Source organism: Sinohyriopsis cumingii, chromosome 19 (genome assembly GCF_028554795.1).
Source record: "Sinohyriopsis cumingii isolate HCF-2022 chromosome 19, ASM2855479v2, whole genome shotgun sequence".
Classification (NCBI taxonomy): Eukaryota; Metazoa; Mollusca; class Bivalvia; order Unionida; family Unionidae; genus Sinohyriopsis; species Sinohyriopsis cumingii.
Window position 1 is genome coordinate 50,518,470 of NC_142979.1, and position 20,963 is coordinate 50,539,432.

At 39.0% G+C, this 20,963-nt stretch overlaps 1 protein-coding gene across 3 annotated transcripts in view; it reads left to right on the forward strand.

The window, feature by feature from the left end:
- The window catches only part of LOC149775688 (uncharacterized), a 38,513-nt gene that overhangs the window by 9,369 nt on the left and 8,181 nt on the right, over nt 1-20,963 (forward strand). Inside the window, exon 2 of one of the 3 annotated variants that reach the window (XM_089943993.1) lies at nt 15,754-15,986. The exons of the other annotated variants lie outside the window; for them this stretch is intronic. The gene's annotated coding sequence lies outside the window, so the exon portion shown is untranslated. The remainder of the gene's footprint in view (nt 1-15,753; nt 15,987-20,963) is intronic. 3 annotated transcript variants of the gene reach the window in all.

Consider the following 20,963-nt stretch of genomic DNA (forward strand, 5'->3'; position numbering starts at 1 on the left):
TTCTATCTTGTTCATATTTTCACGATGGAAGATGGTAAGTTATAACTCACTTTTACACTTCAAGGACTAACGTTTATAAATATAATCAGTTAATGAATATAGATCACGTACGACTCTTACAAAACATTTGCAGGTGTTTAGATTGTGTTTTCAAAATAGTGTAAACCCTGTTAAGCATTGTGTATCATCTATTCTTGTTCTTGTATCTTATATCCCTCATATGTTGTAACCTTTACAACCTGAGTGTATTCAAGTCGTGTCTTGACCTGGACAAAAAGCAGCATGTTTTTTGTACTAACGCTTTACCGTTCATGACTAAAGTAAAGTATTATGCAATTCTTTACCTTTCATGACAAAAATAAAGCGTTACCTTTTGTTGCTCGATTTTAACGGCTCCTTTAAGAAAGCTAGTGATTGTATTATATGCAAAGGAAATGGGAGCTAAGGACACAGAGGCAGTCGACCTGGTTTGGCCTGGGCGGATACCGAACCCACTAGCCTTGGCTTACAAGTACTACGATCTACTAAGCTACCTTGGCACTATGTTTCACTTTAGTAAAACTAACGCGTTACCATTTTTAAAATAAATACCAGTCGACCAATGAAAATTAAGATGACAAATCATATGGTATAACGGTACCAATTGCGCAAGTCCAGGTGGGCGGAGCTTAAGGTGTATGGAACATTGTATTCAGAATTAAAGAACAACACTAGCTGTGATTGGTGCATTATGTAAGAGTTGTACTTTCTGTTTGGCTTAAAAAAAGTTGAGCCTCTTGGCAACATGTGAGTTTGTGTTAATTTCTATCTAGATCATATTTTGTATTTTTTATGATTTTATTTTAAATATGGTACACATGGCTGAAAATGTGCTTGTTGTGACTAGATAACTCTTACCCCTGTCTAGTTCCAGTAGAGTTATCTCTCTTAAATGCAGTGGAGTACCTGGTTATGTCATTGTCAAATTGACAATCTAGCATTGTTCTACATGACAGTGTGTGACATGCATGCCCAAGTAGGAAAGAAAGTATATTTATTTCACAAAACATTAGCATTGAGGTATATGGAAAAACAATTGGTACCGTGATACCATATGACGATAATACTTCGAGATCCATATTTTAACGTCAATTAATCGAACAGAAAGTGCCTAGATCTGATAGATATCCGAAAGGTCCCATAATTCACTGCATGAAGCTGCCTTTCTGTTTAAAGTGGAAAATAATCAATATGTAATAAATTGAAACATTTTGGACAAAAGAGAACAATATGATCTCTTCCCTGTCGATCAGTATAATAATGAGAGTATTGATCAGGTTTAATACAAACAACATTCTATGCACATCAGATGGTTTGACAATGAGTAAAGTACCGCCCAAACAACTCCAGCAAATTGTGTGTGTGTGGGTGGGTGGGTGGGGGGCTAGTTGGGAACAAAATTCCCGTCAAGCAAGTTTCTTTTATTCGGAGGGAGAGCCATAATTAAGTTTACTGGGTGGGTGGGGTGGGGGGAATGAAGTTTTTGATACGCTGATGCCAGGTGGGATTTCATTCTTTTATTTCTTTATTATATTATGTTTTCTGCAATGCTAAACGTGTTTAATAAGCAACGTCGCCGTGGACTTTAGTCAACTGGGCTAATTAATACATGTCACTCTTTGATTTTAAATAACACTGGTCAACAGTGAAATCATTACTGACTTGAAAAGGCCCTAATCTGTAGTATTTTGGTGTGCCGAACACGAATATAACCGTGAAAAATTTGTATTGGCTCTCGTTTTGAAGATATTCATATACCTCATTTTCTATGTTTCACTGTGTAAATTTCTCCAGTAGGACTGCAGCAACATCCGGAATAATGATGTAACATTGCATAATACCATCATGCTCACATCATCCACAGTTGATTGCATCATTTTCTGATGCAATGCAATACTAATGCCATGCGGCTGCTGAAGTAAGTTGACGTCAGCAGTGTACTATACATGTGTAGGCCTATTATACTAATGCCAGGCGGCTGCTGAAGCTGACGTAAGCAGTGTACTATATAAAGCCCAATCAGATAGGTTCAGCATTTAAAATATTTTAGACGTTGTGCGAGACAGTTCAAGCTACTGTTACATAAAACTTATTATTTTATCCATTTACGTACAATAAAGAACAGTAATGCCTCGAAAGTGTGTTAATACCGCGGACAATTTTTGCTATATTTGTGGGGAAGTGACATTTGCCAACCAGAAGAAAAGTATCAATTCTCAAGTGAAGAAGGCATATCATCTTTACTTCGGATGCAAGGTTGGTGACCAAGACAAGCCTTGGGCTCCGCATATATGCTGTGCTACATGTACAACACAGCTTTCACAGTGGTTGAATTGCAAAAGGTCATCAATGCCGTTTGCAGTCCCAATGGTGTGGAGAGAGCCAAGCAACCACCTAAATGACTGTTACTTCTGCTTGGTTCCTCCTCTTTCCGGCGGAATAACGAAGCGAAAGAAGTCGAGAATAGTCTACCCAAACATTCCGTCTGCATTGAGACCAGTTCCACATGGTGAGGGACTTCCTATTCCAGAACCTCCAGCAGAATATTCTCTTGATTCATCTGACGAAGACAAAGGTGAGTCGACCTGTTCTTCTCCTGGTCCATCAGCATGCAGTGATCCAGATTTTCACTGTGGTGCATCATCAACCCCACACAGAATAACACAGGAAGAACTAAATGACCTGATTCGTGATTTGGACTTATCAAAGAACAAGGCAGAATTGCTAGGATCAAGACTCCAACAATGGAATCTTCTAGAAGAAGATGTCACAATTACTGCATATCGAAAGCGCCACCAGCAATTGGAGCCTTTCTTCAGAAAGGAAAGTAATCTGATATTCTGTTCCGATATTGAGGGCCTCATGAATGCTTTAAAAATCACTCATGACCCACAAGAATGGAGACTATTTGTGGACTCTTCGAAACTGAGTCTCAAGGCTGTGCTTTTGCACAATGGAAACATTCTTCCATCTATTCCAGTAGCGTATGCTGTCCACATGAAAGAGACATACGATAACTTAAGGCAGCTACTGAATTCCATTGAGTATAACAAGTACAGCTGGCACCTCTGTGGTGATTTGAAGGTAGTTGCCCTTTTAATGGGACTGCAGCAAGGATATACAAAATACATGTGTTTCTTATGCGAGTGGGATAGCCGAGCAAGGGAAATGCACTACATGAGGAAGGAATGGACTCACAGGCAGAATGTAGCCATTGGAGAGAAGAATATCCAACACCCAGCTCTGGTTGAGGCTCAGAAAATCTTGCTACCACCCCTTCACATCAAACTAGGTTTGATGAAGAACTTCGTGAAAGCCATTGACCGGACTTTGCCAGCATTCCGATACCTGCATGAAAAATTCCCTCGACTCAGCGAAGCAAAGATTAAAGAGGGAGTTTTTGTGGGTCCTCAGATTCGAGAGCTTTTCAAAGATGACCGGTTCAACAACTTGCTGGAAGGTGACGCGAAACAAGCATGGAATGCTTTTTGCCTAGTTTCTACAAACATCCTCGGAAATGTTAGGGCAGAAAACTATAAGGAACTAGTAGAAGACATGTTGATGAAGTATAAGAAACTTGGCTGCAATATGTCTCTAAAGATTCACTTCCTTCATTCCAATTTGGATTTCTTTCCTAGCAACTGTGGTATTGTTAGTGATGAACACGGCGAACATTTTCGTCAAGATATCGCAACAATGGAACAAAGATACCAGGGAAAATGGTCCACTACAATGCTGGCTGACTACTGCTGGACACTCCTCAGAGATGCTCCCGAACAGCTGTACAAGAGACAGGCGAAGAAATCTAAGATGTAGTCAATGACTTGATTTTTTATAGGTAGGCTATTACAGTTGACCTTTTACTATTGGAATGCATTTCGTTATGTAAACATTAATTTCTTGCAGATTACAAAAAAACTAGAGCCAATTTTGCAATTTGACTGTCATATTCGTGTTCAGCACATAAAAATTGATAAGAATTGACTAATTTTATTTCAGTAACATGACTTTTGTAAAAATTTGTTGTCCAGTGTAAACCAACCGTTTGCTTGCCCATTACGTCACGCTAACAGCCGATATCCATATCAACATCAGAAAACAAACCTAGGGATAAGGGTGGCCCTAAAGCAATCAGCAGTCAACTAAGGAAATCTCCTTCAAACGATCCGCCATAATTAAGTCTGAATTGCTACGCAATTATAAGGCGTTTGTCTCCACTAGGAATAGAGGACGAAAATCTTGTCGACTTAGTAGCTATAAGTTTTATCAGGATTAATTGGCCAGCCGGAATTATACAAATCTTGAGGATTTAAAGATAATTACTCCCCTCCCCAATTCCATGGTATTTTTACTTGATTTGAGAGAGAGAGAGGGGGGGGGGGAGGAGAAGGGGAAAGGGACAGGGTAGAGAAAGAAACGTGACAACTTCTCAAAACAGTATATCACTTCTAGTGGCAAAGGTTCTATAATTCTAGTCATAATAACATAAATGAGAAACATGATATGCTGTCATGCTGCATAAACTACACTGCATGACAGTGTTGTGTTTAGTACATTTTTAATATGCGTCTCCGCGGTGTTACATGTTGTCAGTTATGTAGGTAGCACGCTTGGTGACTACCTTACCCCACTCACCGGTATAACCAAAAGCAATTTAAAAATGTCATCATCCTCATAAAGCGTTATTTCATTTCATCATATTGGGCATGATTACACCGGCAGTAGGATCTCGCGGATCTTTCCGCACATGTGTGTGTGTGTGTGTGTGTGTGTGTGCACGCTTTTCCTACTTGTAGAATTTTAGGTGAATTTTCATATCTGAAAAATACAAAATGCAGAAATGAAATAAACTATTTAAAAACCAAGAAAAGAACATTTCCACGTTGTTTTCAAACAAGAGAGTCAATGCACAAATGTCTAAAACCATGGTTGTTACTGCTGTTACGAGTGGTGAACTTCAGCTTTACAAATGTCTAAAACCATAGTTGTTACTGCTGTTACGAGTGGTGAACCTCAACTTTACAAATGTCTAAAACCATAGTTGTTACTGCTGTTACGAGTGGTGAACCTCAACTTTACAAATGTCTAAAACCATGTCTGTTACTGCTGTTACGAGTGGTGAACCTCAACTTTACAAATGTCTAAAACCATGTCTGTTACTGCTGTTACGAGTGGTGAACCTCGATTTTACAAATGTCTAAAACCATAGTTGTTACTGCTGTTACGAGTGGTGAACCTCGATCTTACAAATGTCTAAAACCATATATGTTACTGCTGTTACGAGTGGTGAACCTCAACGTTACAAATGTCTAAAACCATATATGTTACTGCTGTTACGAGTGGTGAACCTCGATTTTACAAAAGGTTGTTTAGGGCTTCAATTCAAAATAAAATCTCAATATTTTGGACTTGGTCAGGTTTTTGTGAAGTTTGAGAATCAAAACATAAAACTAAAATTATTTGTTTTAGTGGCATTTTCTTAAGTACTTTATTTTAATTAATTAAAATTACCATACTCTAGTCTTTTTGTTTGTATTTCTTGCATTGACATTGTTGTTTGTTTGTTAATTATCATCCAACTGTTGGCTGCGCCCTTAAAAATCTATGACCCTATTTCACCTGCACTTGTGAAAACCCATATAATTTGACTCTTGGAAGATTTTTGTATTTGAATCTGTTAATTCAGTGTACCCTCAATGTCTTGGACTGTACTTGAGCTTCACTCTTGATGTATTTTAATCAGGCAATTCGTTTTATATTCTATACATATGACTCTATCTAAAAGACACTCATGTTATTTGGTGTGTATCTACATGGCAACAGTTTAACTTAAACATTTCAAAATTAGGTCCACCTGATCCAGTTTTCACGCTTAAGTGATTTGATTTTAAGCTTTTCGCGACAGTCACAATATTATCGGCCTTCAGATACACTCGCAAAATTTGGTAAAGTTCCTGAGACACAACCATAACACAAGCAATTTAGAAACCGCTGTCGGGTGATTTTTTTCCAGCTTGGGTGAATTTTGTATTTTCAGGCATTTTTTTTATATTTACGTCCACGATATCCGAGATCCTAGTTCACCTGCACGCACGAAAACTCTATGTGGATGAGAGCGAGAGTAACCCAACACTATCTAAAAATAGGTCATGCTCATGTGGCGTTCGTATTTACCTCCCTATATTTACCTCCCTATTAGTCTGTATATTGTCAGTTACTCCAAACGTACTTCCGGTGACCTCAGAATACTTAAAAACGAAAAATTAAAATTTGGTAAAAATGAGAAAATACAAAAATACAGTTGTGAAATGTGTTTCGAGGTTGACTAAATACATATTTTCTTATGTATTATAACTCATAAGAAACAGAGTTTATCAAAGAATAAAACATGTTCTTTTTTTTTATATTTTATTGTTGTCAGCCTTCTGTCATTCGTCATAAGCTATGACCAAATATGGAGGTCGTTTTTATTATTATTGACATAGAGATAAATACTACATGCATGAACTACATATATCTTAGTGAATTATTTGAACCAGAAGACAAGCAAGGGGAAGATGAAAGGTGAGAGGGAAGGAAAAAAGAAATTATTGAATAGAAGAAGAAATAGCTTGCATTAAATAATTTCATGATAACATATAAATACATACGATAATATTAGTAATTCTAAAGAAAAAATATGAGGGCATGCATAAACCGTCATACTTATGTACGAAACAATTCATATACGCATATATACACATTTATCTATACCCGCATTCATCTGCATATATGTGCATCCCTGCCCACATACACGTACGAGAAAGGGAGTGAGAGAACAAGGGTTATATTTTTCAGTCAACTTTTCATTCAGTTATCACTTTATTCCATTATTATGGCATTACTCTATTTCCCGATAAAATATGTTTTCCCATGATTCCATTTAGTAAATAACTTTTTTGTAGCTTTGGATCTTCCAGGTTAAACTTAATAGCTTCAAATGTAAAATGAAATATCTAATCAGAGTAGAGCTCTTGCAGGTTATTTGTTGTTGTCGTTTTAATATTTCGATCTAAATATAATATATTTTGGTAGTAGTAATACTAGATTTACAAAATTTGACTGACAAGAGTCGTTTAAATCTCCAAATGAAATAAGATGTTCAGAAATCTCGAAATTCACCCCAAATCTCAGCTCTACAAAAATGTAAAACCCGTCCCCAAAAATGCTTTACAGCAACACAGTTGCAAAATAAGTGTTTCATCGTTTCTTTTTCACTATTACAGAAAGAAAACCTGTTTATCAGCTACGAAACCAATTTTAAACAGAAATAGTTTTCTGTTCAAAATATGGCGGTCTTTTGCGACTACCATCTTGTTTCTGGAGATTGTCTATTCACTGGTTGGGTTAATGGCATCATACGTTCATATTAGGAAGGTCGCAATAACGCATTAACAGTGACCAAAGGTGAAACATATATATGGTCACGATCGCAAAAATAATACTTTATAATTTCGTAGTAGATATCGGTACAAAAGGCTCATAGTACATAAATAGAGCTCGATACAAATTCCGTATTTTGCCAGTAGATATTTCACTGTGTATCCTCTAATCGACGATTTTTGATCGTGCTAATTGCAGCGTGAAGGCATAGGTAGTTCACCCCTATATACCCCAAAGGAATGATTTATTAATGAAAGGAAATGCGGCACGCTAAAATGTTTATTGATATAGTGACGTAATCTTATTAAGATGAACGTATTGACTATTTAAAGTTCATATCTGATGTCCTTTGGCCAAATGTGTAATGTCAATACATTTTATAAGGATATTTATATAGTTTATTTTACTTCTATTATATTGTACGTTATTATCCTAAAGTATATATATTGAGATAAAGATAAGAATTAGGTGGCCAAGAAATTGTAATATTATGCACACCATACTGTATAATACAACCACCTAGCGAGTAATGCGTAATTAATGACACTAATAGAAATAGAATTATATGAAAGATAGGATGTGTGGGAACGGAAGAAAAATGTGTTACAAAGTAGAGACGGTTTTGGCAAAAAAAGTTGCATGTACCCTGTCTCTGCACTGAGACCTTAACGTACATGCTGGATTTACATGTTAGTGACACTGTTATTTAATGTTATGTCATTTTATTATATTTTCAACTTTGTCGCAATTACAGTGATGCTATATGTTTCTGTTACAGGTAAAGGTTTATGTACATGTTCAGTTTTAGGGATGATTATTCCTTCGTTTTGTTGACATGTCCTTTTTAAGAAATCATAAACCGGTGTGTGCGTGCGTGCGTGTGTGTACATCAAACGCGAGGCCACGTGCTTGATTAATAAAACCCTGATATTTAATTAAACCAACAAGACACACACGCTTTTCTATATTTTCTATTGATCACATATACAAATGAATAGCATCAAAAACAATTAGATAACAATCAGATAACATACTCTTTCTTAAACGGCTTAAATACAAGTAATTTGTAAAACAAACCGCCTTAATATCCGTCTCTTTTCAACAGCGGAACGACTTTAGATTAGTCTGTTGTCAGCCCTAATCTATGTCTAATCATGTCTAGTAGTTTTAACTTCGTGTGCCCTTGGGACATTTTTCTGGACATTGTCTCGCAGATACGCCTAGTGTATGCTTACCGTAACTATTCTGTTCCAGCAGCGCGTGTCAGGATTTTAGCAGCTAAACAAAAATTTCAGCAGTTAGTGGGTGGGACATCATGCTACATGTCTGCGGCATGATGCTCTAGTGCTAGACATCACAATAAACTGCCACATTGCAGACATAGTGGCGATATGACTGAAACATTGTCAAAGCAACGTTAACAATCCAAATCACACACACACTTTATGAGATGGTACCTCGTTCAGTTCTGGTACGTGTCACTCTAATCGTGAAGGTTAAACGAAGTATAGCGCATTACATGGTTAGTGACGGTGAATATGACATGTATTCATGTATATATCCATGTGCTTGTCAACATTGGATTCTATGGTGTGTCGAATATGCCACGTATATAGGTCAGGAGTTTACATTTACGTGTACAAATTAATTACATACATATTAGTGGTGATTTAGTGACTTTTTATGTATTTGTGACTAGTTATTTTGTGTTGATTTTGTATGACATTTAAAATCTGGACTCGATAATATTAGATTATATCATTGTACAGTGTAGTTATTTACAAAGACACAGGTGCTTTAGAAACATGCATATAGTGATGCACCTGAATCTGACTGGCAGGGCCGTGGAGAGCGATCACGGGCCCTGGTGTAAGAAACACCCGAGCCTCTCATAGTTCTTGTTTAAACAAAATTTATCCTTTACAAAATTAAAAAGGACCGCTCCGGTGGCCTAGTGGTTAGCGCGTCCGCCTCGGATGCGGGAGGTCGCGGGTTCGAACCCTGGCCAAGTCATACCAAAGAGTTACAAAAATGGTACTAAGCGCATTAAGCATTAAGAGGTTAGTGTTATGACTGGTCGGCTTGGTGTCAAGATAATGTGACTCTGTGGGACATCATGTTACATGTCTGCATCATGATGCCCCAGTGCTAGACATCACTATAAACTGTCACACTGCAGACATCGTAGCGATATGACTGAAAAATTGTTAAAGCTACGTTAAAAATCTAAATCACATACACGTACAGTTTGGAAAGTTGAATTTTCAACAGTGGTACAATAGATAGTTCAATGTGTACATAAAAACATGTGAGCAGAGAATATGAATATTCTGGACTCTTGATTTTGGGAAGCGTGATAAATTTTGCGACAAAAATTATATCATTATTATTGTTACCAAAACTAACATGGAGAATTGTGCTATTATCTTCATGATTAAATGCTACTTACGGCCAACACAGACCTTCGTACCTCATTTTCACTGCATACAGACTCCATACACTGCATCAAAGGACAACAAGGTATGGAATTGTTTTTATTAAAAGGTATTCTTTCACACTCACTTTTAAATGGTGCATGATATTTAACTGAAATAAATGGGAGTACCAAATCCCACCCAAGTGTACCGTATTGTGCATTACCAAAAGCACTTAAAGAAGGAAAAGATTTGGGACTCCCACACCAAAACGGACTTGAGGTGATTCCGGTATATCATGGTTTTAAGGTATCTCTTACATTCCCCAACACCCATTCTCTTCTCTCCCTTTGCCGACGTACACAGCACACGCGTACTTTTTGTATCAGAAGACAACAACAATGGAAGTATGCACTGGTCATTTACAATTATATACATGTATTAAGACTGGCATAATAAGAATTTCTTTACTTTATTTATTTTGACCTATATAACCAGTCCATAGATATAACCGCTCATTCTACGCAACACTGGCACATCGTATACTTAATAGTCCTTGGCATAAATTGCACGTGCGGACTGCACTAATGTGCATGCCGGGCTTCAGTAATGGACGCCAGATTTCTGTTTCGTGGAATAATCTTCAACTCTCAAGGTAACAATTTCTAATATAGATTGGAAAATTATGTGGCAGCTGCCAGAGTATGAGAAATATAGATATGAATTTCCATTTCACTTGCATGGAAACTTGACATGTATAACATACTCTTAACGTGCACATTTTATTCGTAAGTGCAGTGTAGTTCGATTCGAACTAGGAATGAAAGTGTACCAATTTCTTTCTCATATATAAATTGGGACGACCTTCATTTTGATCCCAAATCCTCTACATGGCACCTAGTATCAGAAACCCCGTAGAAATGAGTAACTACAAGGGTCTGTCACATTTCATGTTTGTAACCATATATACAAGGTTTATTTACAGTATATGCAACTGTTTATTTCAAGACAATAAATTTTTTTTCTTTTTCTTAAGGACACTAACGAGCACTAACAGGTCACATGTCGTTCTTCCCTTCTCCTTCATTCCGCCTCTCTCTCTCTCTCTCTCAACATTCTACCCGAAGTTTTGCATACACTATGCTTCTTTGCACGACAACTCTACTAAAGTACTTTGATATTCACATTCTTAATTTGTTGACGTCACAGATTGATGTCATACATGTAGAGACACAACACAATCGGATGGCTTCCCACATGACCTGACTTGGTCAACTCGATTTAACCGTTGTCAAATGAACATACCCCAACCTGATTCATTATATCCAGGGATCAACCATTCAGGCTGCAACTTCTATAAAATGTTAACTGTGCATTCTGATACACTCTGGAAGTTTGTTGAAATGACAATTTCCAATTTCTTACCATTTATTTTTTACCCTGGTCTAGAAGTATTATGAAATACATGTAAAATAGAAGGAATAGTCTTTCCTCGTGTTACGTTTGTTGGTCAGTACAGGTATCTATTTAGAATTGTTTTATTAAATATTTTTTCATCGTCTCCTGACCGCTTCGTTGGCCTAGTGGTTAAAGCGTTCGCCTCGGAAGCAGGAGGTCGTGGGTTAGTGTTAGGACTGATCGGCCTGGTGTCAGGATAATGTAGGACATCATGCTACATGTCTGCGGCATGATACCCCAGTGCTAGATATCACTGTAAACTGCCACACTGCAGATATCGTAGCCATATGACTGAAAAATTAAAGCTACTAAATTAAAGTCTAGCACAGGGTCATCATGCCACAGATATGTAGCATCATGTCCCACCCAGTGACATTATCCTGACACCAGGCCGACCAGTCCTAACACTGACCTCTTAATGCCGAGCGCCTGGCGAGGCAGCTGTTTGTACCATTTTTATAAGTCTTTGGTATGACGTTTCCGGGGTTCGAACTAGTGACATCCTGCATCCGAGACGGACACTCTAACCACTATGCCACCGGAGCGGTCCCCTTCCAAATGAATGGTCGTTGCTGTTGTTGTTGTTGTTGTTGTGGGGTTTAACGCCATATTTCAGTACACGATAGGCTATGCATGGCGGCCAGTATTAATGGTGGAGGAAGAACCCAGGAAAACCCCGGGAAGAACCACCGACCCACGAGAAGCTACTGGCGGGCTTTCTCACATACCCACGTTACCCGAATCCTAGACTCGAACTCACGCAGACAGAGGTGAGATGGCAGTGATCCGTAACGGAGAGTGCTTTAGACCACTCGGCCACTCGGGGCCCCATGAATGGTCGTAATAACCTGTGTTTTGCACAGAAAGACTTGTGATGTCTAGTTTGTCCTTAATGAAAATAGTGCAGCTCGTAGTTCCACTATCGTTACAACTGTCACCATCTTGAGACTCTTGTTATCGCCACTTCTCATGAAAATACGGCCGTATCAACATGGAGATTTAAAAGAAGAAAAAAAATTCGCATAATGTCAAGTTGGTTCTAAATGAAAATGTTGCTGCTTAGACCTCCAATGTCGCCAACACATTGTCATCGTGAAAATCACTTCTGAATAAGTGAACATATCAGTATTGGGTTTCCACTGAAAGACATGTAATGTTTGGGGCCCCGAGTGGCCGAGTGGTCTAAAGCGCTCTCCGTTACGGATCACTGCCATCTCACCTCTATCTGCGCCGGTTCGAGTCTCGGATTCAGCCAATGTGGGTATGTGAGAAAGCTTGCCAGTAGCTTCTCGTGGGTCGGTGGTTCTTCCCGGGGTTTTCCCGGGTTCTTCCTCCACCATTAATACTGGCCGCCATGTATAGCCTATCGTGTGCTGAAAAATGGCGTTAAACCCTACAACAACAACAACAACAACATGTAATGTTTTGTTCATAAACAAATATGGCGCCGTTCTGACTTCCAATATGGCCACCACAATGGCCATCTGGGAAATCTTACTATCGCTACTTCTCCTAGACAAATCATCATATCGATATTGTGCTTTAACCAGAAGACGTTTTTATGATGTCTAGTTTATCCTGAATGGTGGCTGTTGTTGTTGTTGTAGGGTTTAACGCCATTTTTCAGCACACGATAGTATATACATGGCGGCCAGTATTAATGGTGGAGGAAGAACCTGGAAAGAACCACCGACCCACGAGAAGCTACTGGCAAGCTTTCTCGCATACCCACATTGGCCGAATCTGAGACTCGAACCCACACAGAGAGAGGTGAGATGGCAGTGATCCGTAACGGAGAGCGCTTTAGACCACTCGGCCACTCGGGGCCTCTATACTAAATGGAAATGGTGCGCATCTGAAACGTAATGTGGTCGCCATGACAGCCATTTTGAAAATCATGCAGTTGTTACTCCTCCAAAATGAAAAGACCAATCAAGAGATGGTTTTAACCAGAAAGTTTCCTATAATGTATTGTTGGTACCAGATTACAATAGTGCTGAATGTACATCCAATATAACCACCATGGGGACCATCTTGAAAATCTTGTTATCACTGCTGTTCAGTGGAAAGTTAGTTTAACATGGGGTCTTCAAGAAGAGTTCCTACGGTGTATAGTTGATTCTAAATGAAAATGGTGCAAATCAACCCTCGATATAGCCATCATGGCAGCTGTCATGAACATATTGCTATCTGTGCTCCTCGCAAATGGATGGTTACATGTATATTAACATAGGTTTTCACCGATATGATACCTAGCTGATTCTAAGTGAAAATGGTGCCAATCAAACATCCAGTATGACTGCCACGACGGCTGTCTTCAAACTTTCGCTATTCTCCCTGAATGGATGGTTATATTGACATGTGATTTCATCAGAAGAGTTCGAATGATGTCTGCTTGGTCCTAATTGTTAAAACTAATGTCATTCTGATATCCAAGATGGCCATCACATCAGCTAAATTGAAATTATTTTGTTGCTGAAGAATATTAGAGATAATTTCAACACTCACCAGTTAATAGGAAGAAATAGTCTTAATTTGAATGCCATGAAATTCTTTTCGCTCACTAGGGCGTCAGGTCCTTCAAGGGACTCCTGTTCAGACTCACGACAAGGAGAGTGCTGAGTTCAGTCCTGATATGTACAGTGCTATTATAGCTGGGAATCACTGAACATATTTTTGTCAGTATTTTAAAAATATAAAGAAGAACCCAATTTGCGTTCTCAGTGGTTTAGCGCATTTCAGATGGCAGGAACGTGAGCTTATAGTTTCATCCCTAATGCACATTTTTTGCGAGGCGAAATTGTTGACGTTTGAGCATCTAGTAAATATGAGATATATTTAATGACTTAATATGAATTTGCGACATGTTTACTGACTTTCTCATAACGGAAAGAAGGCAAGGGGTTGAGGTGAGGTAACAAAATATTTTGTGGCAAATTGAAACAGCCGTATTTACAGAAGACCCTTCACATACTGAACGATTTCAGGTACTCACACATACAATTGTTCTTTGTTACGTTGTTTTCGTATAAGCAAGTTCTGTTTCTTTCGATTTGGTCTTCCACACCCACTTCAGGGTTCAGTTATCTCCTCAAAACATTTACGTTATTGATTGAATTCGTTTTTATTTACCCTACCACGAAAGTGGAAGAGGCATATATTTTTATGATTATCCGTCTGTTTATCCTTGTGTCCGTCAATCTGTCCGTCTGTCACGGTTTGGTTAGCTTTTGTATTCAGTTTTCAGAACAGTAGTGGAGCATTCGTGTTCCATAAATATTTTTTTGAAAAAATGTATTATCTTTTATTCAAGTGTTAATCTAATCACCAATGTCACCTTGCACTGGAATTTTAAGAATGTTATGTGATGTGATGTGATTTTTGATTTTTAACGTAGCTTTAACAATTTTTCAGTTATATTGCTACGATGTCTGCAATGTGGCAGTTTATAGTGATGTCTAGCACTGGGGCATCATGCCGCAGACATGTAGCACGATGTCCCACCCAGTCACATTATCCTGACACCAGGCCGACCAGTCCTAACACTAACCTCTTAATGCTGAACGCCAAGCGAGGCAGCTGTTAGTACCATTTTTTAAGTCTCTGGTATGACTCGGCCGGGGATCGAACCCACGACCTCCCGCATCCGAGGCGGACGCTCTAACCACTAGGCCACCGGAGCGGTTAAGAATGTTATGTGATTTTTTTGTATACTTTTGTACCCCCATTATCTTTTTCGTCCTTTTGTTAAAGATACGAGTGTAGTTACATAATCGGGTATCTCAAATCGCTTGTATTGTCTACAACGTGTTGTTCTCGGCAGAAGCGGCTTGAGTGTATACGTAATTATTAAATGTGTTTTATATACAGTGGCGTGTTTAGGAGGGGGCGAGGGGGCGGTCCGTCCCGGGTGACATCCAGAAGGAGAGGGGGTGCCATTGGGAGAATCGAAATATCAGTACAATTTTCAAACCAAATTAAACATTCTTATTTCCAGTTTGCTTATGACAGCACTGTACTCTTAAAAACGTACTTGCAAACATAATATATTTTTCAGTGTTTACATTTTAAAATTATTTGTGGGGGTGCCAAAGGAAGGATCAGCCCCGGATGCCAAATACGTCAGGTACGCCCCAGTTTATATCCAACCATTATTTTAGAAACCAAAAACAAACTCCCAACAAAATAAAAATACGAAATCGTGGTACATTCCTCAAGGTGGACGAGTACGAGTACATTCATGGTGAAAATACCGCACTCCACCTTGTTTGGCTTTGTTCGGGTATCACGATTCGTTAAGGGAGTGTATCAAAACCTGTGTGTTTTTTTTTAAAGCGTTATTTCCCTGTGACGGTGCGAAACTGACATTGTTCCTGATGACCGGTACGTATCAGTCTAAATGTTTTTTTTTTGTTGATAGTTCGTCTGATCCAGGTACGACAACACAAGGGACAGTTAAATTCTGGACGATCTGCAGGTGAAGGTGTATTGATTTTTCAACATCAACATAGTAATTTGTGAAGTTAAGGAGTGAAATTTGGTAGATAAGTTATCCGCGTGTAAAGCCATATAGGTATGCAGAAAGGTACCTGGCTGACAGGAGTGTACATGCAGTATTGAAATATTGCCGTGGAACCATTCGCTTACGGATAGGTATGCTTCTTTTCACCATCGGAATTTAATTACATGTAATATGGGATGGTATTTTATGCAATGTCATGCGATTTTGGTAGTTAGTGAGAGTAATTGGAAATATGCCAAGAACAAGATTATTATTACGTACACTTTATAGTTGATCATCATATCAACTGCTAGGATAAGTCTCTCTTTCTCTTTCTCTTTCTCTTTCTCTCTCTCTCTCTCTCTCTCTCTGATGTGGGAGGTCGTGGGTTCGATCCCCGGCCGAGTCATACCAAAGACTTGCAAAAATGGTACTAACAGATGCTTCGCTTGGCGCTCAGCATTAAGAGGTTAGTGTTAGGACTGGTCGGCCTGGTGTCAGGATAATGTGACTGGGTAGCCTGTTAGGACATCATGCCACATGTGTGCGGCATGATGCCCCAGTGCTAGACATCACTATAAATTGTCACACTAGACATCGTAGTGATATGACTGAAAATATTTTAAAGCTACGTTAAAAATACAAATCACACACACACACACACACACACACACTTTCTCTCTCTCTCTCTCTCTCTCTCTCTCTCTCTCTCTCTCTCGCTCGCTCGCTCGCTCGCTCACACACACACTGATCATTGCTCTTTCGGGCTGTATGATTCTGCCGCTGCTTGCTATGTTCATAATGACACAACTCCCCCTGTACCGTTTAAGCTCGAAAAACACGGGGGTATATTTTGTTGTGGTCTTTATATCTGCCTAAACCGTGTAAGATTAAGACTTAAAACACTGGGATCTGTATTGGTGGTGTCTTTAGACCCTCACCGCTTCGATGCAGCCTTTGGGGTGGGGGTCGGGTTGTTTATTGTAAATTTAGAATAACTCCAAAATTATGACGCAGATATATTATAGAGTTCATTAGTTTGATAGATAACCAAATTTAGAATAACTCCAAAATTATGACACAAATTTGTTTTAGAGTTCATTAGTTTGATAGATGACCCAGGCGATGACAAATGTGAAATGGGAATTCGAATGAGACCACTGGGTCATGCCTCCAGGCATACAGTCGTGTTCCCTGTGCCATAACTTTAAAATGATTGGGACGCTAATTTATGTTAGTCAAACGCTTACTGGACATAAAAAGACGAATTTTGAGATATAACTAACATTGGCCCCAGTGTCTATTCTTGCCGTATGAATTTCATCGAGGGGCATGGCGGGGGTGGGGGTGGGTGAAAAGGCGGGGTTGGCGCGCGAATATGTTTTATAATAAACAGTTATTGATCTACATAGCATCATACAAAAGTTGGCAACTGTCCTATATTCTCTCCATTCATACTGTAATGTTTGACGTCATTGTCTCATTGATTATCGATGTGTGGCAGTATTGTTATATCATGACTGGTAAAATATAAGCACATTACGGGTTAAGAAAATACGCCTTCTACAAATCATGTCATTGACACACTGACCGCGCCCTTGGTTTAATGATATCACGAAACTTGGAATACGGGCATGGTCCTAATGGTTAGAAGAGGTACTTTAGGGCATCCCCCCACCTCCGATACATACGTACCGAAACAGAAAGAACCAACCGACTTAGTTTTCGACAAGCTATGCTGCAGACCATTCAAAATACGAGTAAATTAAATGATTCAATACGTTGTTTTGTTTTTTAAATCTTAGATATCACAATTTAATTGCGAGCAGATTTTTATTTTTATGCAGCATTGTCTACTTGATAGATTTTATTTTCATCAGGATGCTGAAAAACTCGTACTAATAATGTAATCAGCGCTTTGTGTACAGGACCGCTCCTGTAGCCTAGGTGGTTAGGGCATCCGCTTCGAAGGGTTCGAAACCCGGTCGAGTCATACCAAAAGCTTATAAAAAATATTACTAGCAGCTGCCTCGCTTGGCACTCAGCGTTAATTGGTAGTATTAAGACTGGTCGGTCTGGTGTCAGGATAATGTGGGATATGATGCTGCATGTCTGCTGCATGATGACCCAGTGCTAGACATAGGGACTGCCACAATGCAGACATCGAAATGGTAGGACTGAAAAATTGGTACAGCTTTGTTAAAATTCTGAATCACACACACACACACACACACACACACAGTGTATACTTACTGGACTACTGTTCTCATACTCACAAGGGACCCGGGTTGGACGAGTGGTCTAAGGTGCTTGCCTTTACAATTACTCACACGTCTCAGCTGTCTGCGTAAGTTCGAGTCTCAGCTCGAGCAACAATGGGTATGTGACAAAACTTACTTGTAAGCTATTCGAGCGTCGGTGGTTCTTTCAGCGGTTTTCACGGGTTCTTGCTCCACCATAATGGCGTTAAACATATCAAACCCAAACCAAACGCCATACTCACAAGAAATGCGTTTCTAACACACATACAGATTTACAGATATAGAAGAATTTTATTCCTCGTTTAAAATTGTAATGATTCGGCAACTTGGTTACTTGATTTAGATGCATGCATCTTTAGAAATGTATTCTCTGTTTTGAAAAGAATCATGCATATGTTTACGCGAAGATAGTTGACCCTAACTTGACGATGGTTAGTCGTGTGGTTTTAACACTATTTTTAAGCACATGATAGACTATACATGGCGGCCAGTATCTTTGGTGGAAGAACCCAAAGTGACCCCTTGAAGGAACAACCGTCCTACGCAAAGCTGCTGACAAGCTTTCTCTCGTTTCAACGTTGGCTGAGCTGAGGCTAACACCCACGCAGGAGTGAAATTTCGATAATTTGTACAAAGGCAATCGCCTTGATCGCTTGGCCATCCGGGGCTCTCCAAACTGGACGAATCATTCAGTGAAAATACTTTTCTTATCGTCGTACATTTATCATCTGTGCAATGGCGATTTGATAACTGACTTGGAAATTCATTAGTGACTAGGTTCAGTTTTTGAACTTAATTGAATTTCTCTGATGCCGTTTCCCTGTAAATTCATGAAACTCAGTTGATGTCCGTGTTCGTCTCGAAAGGCATCACTTACCATGGACATCAAACCACCTACCTCTTACATTCTAGCGAGCATGTAAATCCTTTGTATTGTGCCGACCCCTTCCTAACAAAAGAATTCGATAAGAATTTACCATTTCCCCTCCTTCCGAAGCTATCTTAACATTTGCTACTCCGCTGCTCGCATGTGTTCTTTTCACCAGGTAGTGAATGACTGGGAATATGGTTTCAGAAGAATAAAATGTGACCCGTAATTATCAGGAATGTTGTGTTAGCGTGTCATTTTTATAATTGCTAGTAGTGAATTAACATGTAATCCGGACATAATACGCAAGAGCTGATTCAGTGCATTTTTTCCGACATAACTCAAGTAGAAGCAGAAACGTTGTGCACACGTGTCCATTATGGTGTAGCTTATGACACTTTTTGTAAGTCTTGAGTTCTGTATGCCTGGCCACGAGACTGATGCATAATATATTTAATCATTTGCACTAACACAAGCTTTAAGTAACATACAGGTATGTGCAATCCGTAGAAATATTACCTGTTACCTTAGGCATGCAGTAAAACTGGTCTAATATAGTTTACCTGGTATTTGGTCGCGTCTGTTTTGACAACTTACTTAATATTACTGGTTAATAGATTTCGAAAGATTTATCATCCGGTTGCAGGGTGTACTTTTTTTTTATTAAAGGGAAAGTTGCTATCTAGAAACTAGATTCACATGAAAATGTACATCGTAGATGCCGCACCTCCCTTTCTTAGCAGTTATTTATCCGATTTATTGTCAGTATAGCAGTGATACATGTACATAGCGTATGCAGATTCATACATGTAGCTTTACAACTTTATCAAGTGGCTACGGTAAGGTGAATATATATTCTAGTAAGTAGATTTTGTTAGGTTAAATTAGTTGGACCGCTTTAGTGGCCTAAGTGGTTAGAGCGTCCGCCTTGGATGCGGGATGTCGCGTGGTCGAACACTAGCATGGTCATACCAAAGACTTCTAAAAATGGTACTGGCAGCTGCTTCGCCGGGCGCTCAGCATTAAGAGGTTAGTGTTAGGACTGGTCGGCCTGGTGTCGGGATAACGTGACTGGGTGGGACATGATGGTACATGTCTGGGACATTATGCCCCAGTGCTCGACATCGCTATAAACTGCCACACTGCCGACATCGTAGCGATATGACTGAAACGTTGCTAAAGCTACGTCAAATATCCAAACCACACACTCTCAATCATTTGACATAATTTCTGACACAATTGGAATGCCTCGCCGCAACATTGTAAGGACATAAAGTATTATCTATGTCCGTCATACCTTTGTTTGTGTTGCTTTTAGGTAAGCGCCTAGGCACAGTGGTGCGGCATCCGTGTTCCAAGAACACATTTATTTCTTGTTTTCTTTCGGTTTATTTGGCACAGATGATTATAACAAGCTGCTCATCCACTCGCTCTCTCACACTCGACCACATGCACGCACACATTGGTGAGATTAGCAATGGACTAATGCATACTTTTTATATTGAATTAGCAGATATATATATATATATATATATATATATATATATATATATATATATATATATATATATATATATATATGATGCACAAAAGTAAGTAACTTTAATTACGTTATATTCTCCAGAGACTGTATTCATTTCTTGCAGCGGAGCCAATGTTTTCAAAAAAAATTCTGGTGCACACACACATACATACACATTCACACACATACACACACATTCACACACCAGTGATTATCCACGAATTCTGTTCGACTCCATGAATCACATCATCCTTTTCCTAAAAATATCAGGTCATGTATCTGAGGGATGTAATTTCCTTGAAACATGGGAAATCATTATGCTTTTAACAGATCTTGTACGTTAACATACCGGTATTTGTGCTATGTTATGGGGTATGGCAATATAATGTCTGACATCATCTCCACTCCTTAAGATCTTTTTGTTATCCTTATCTACGGAGTTATTGCCCAGATCGAATAATTAACATAAAATATGAAA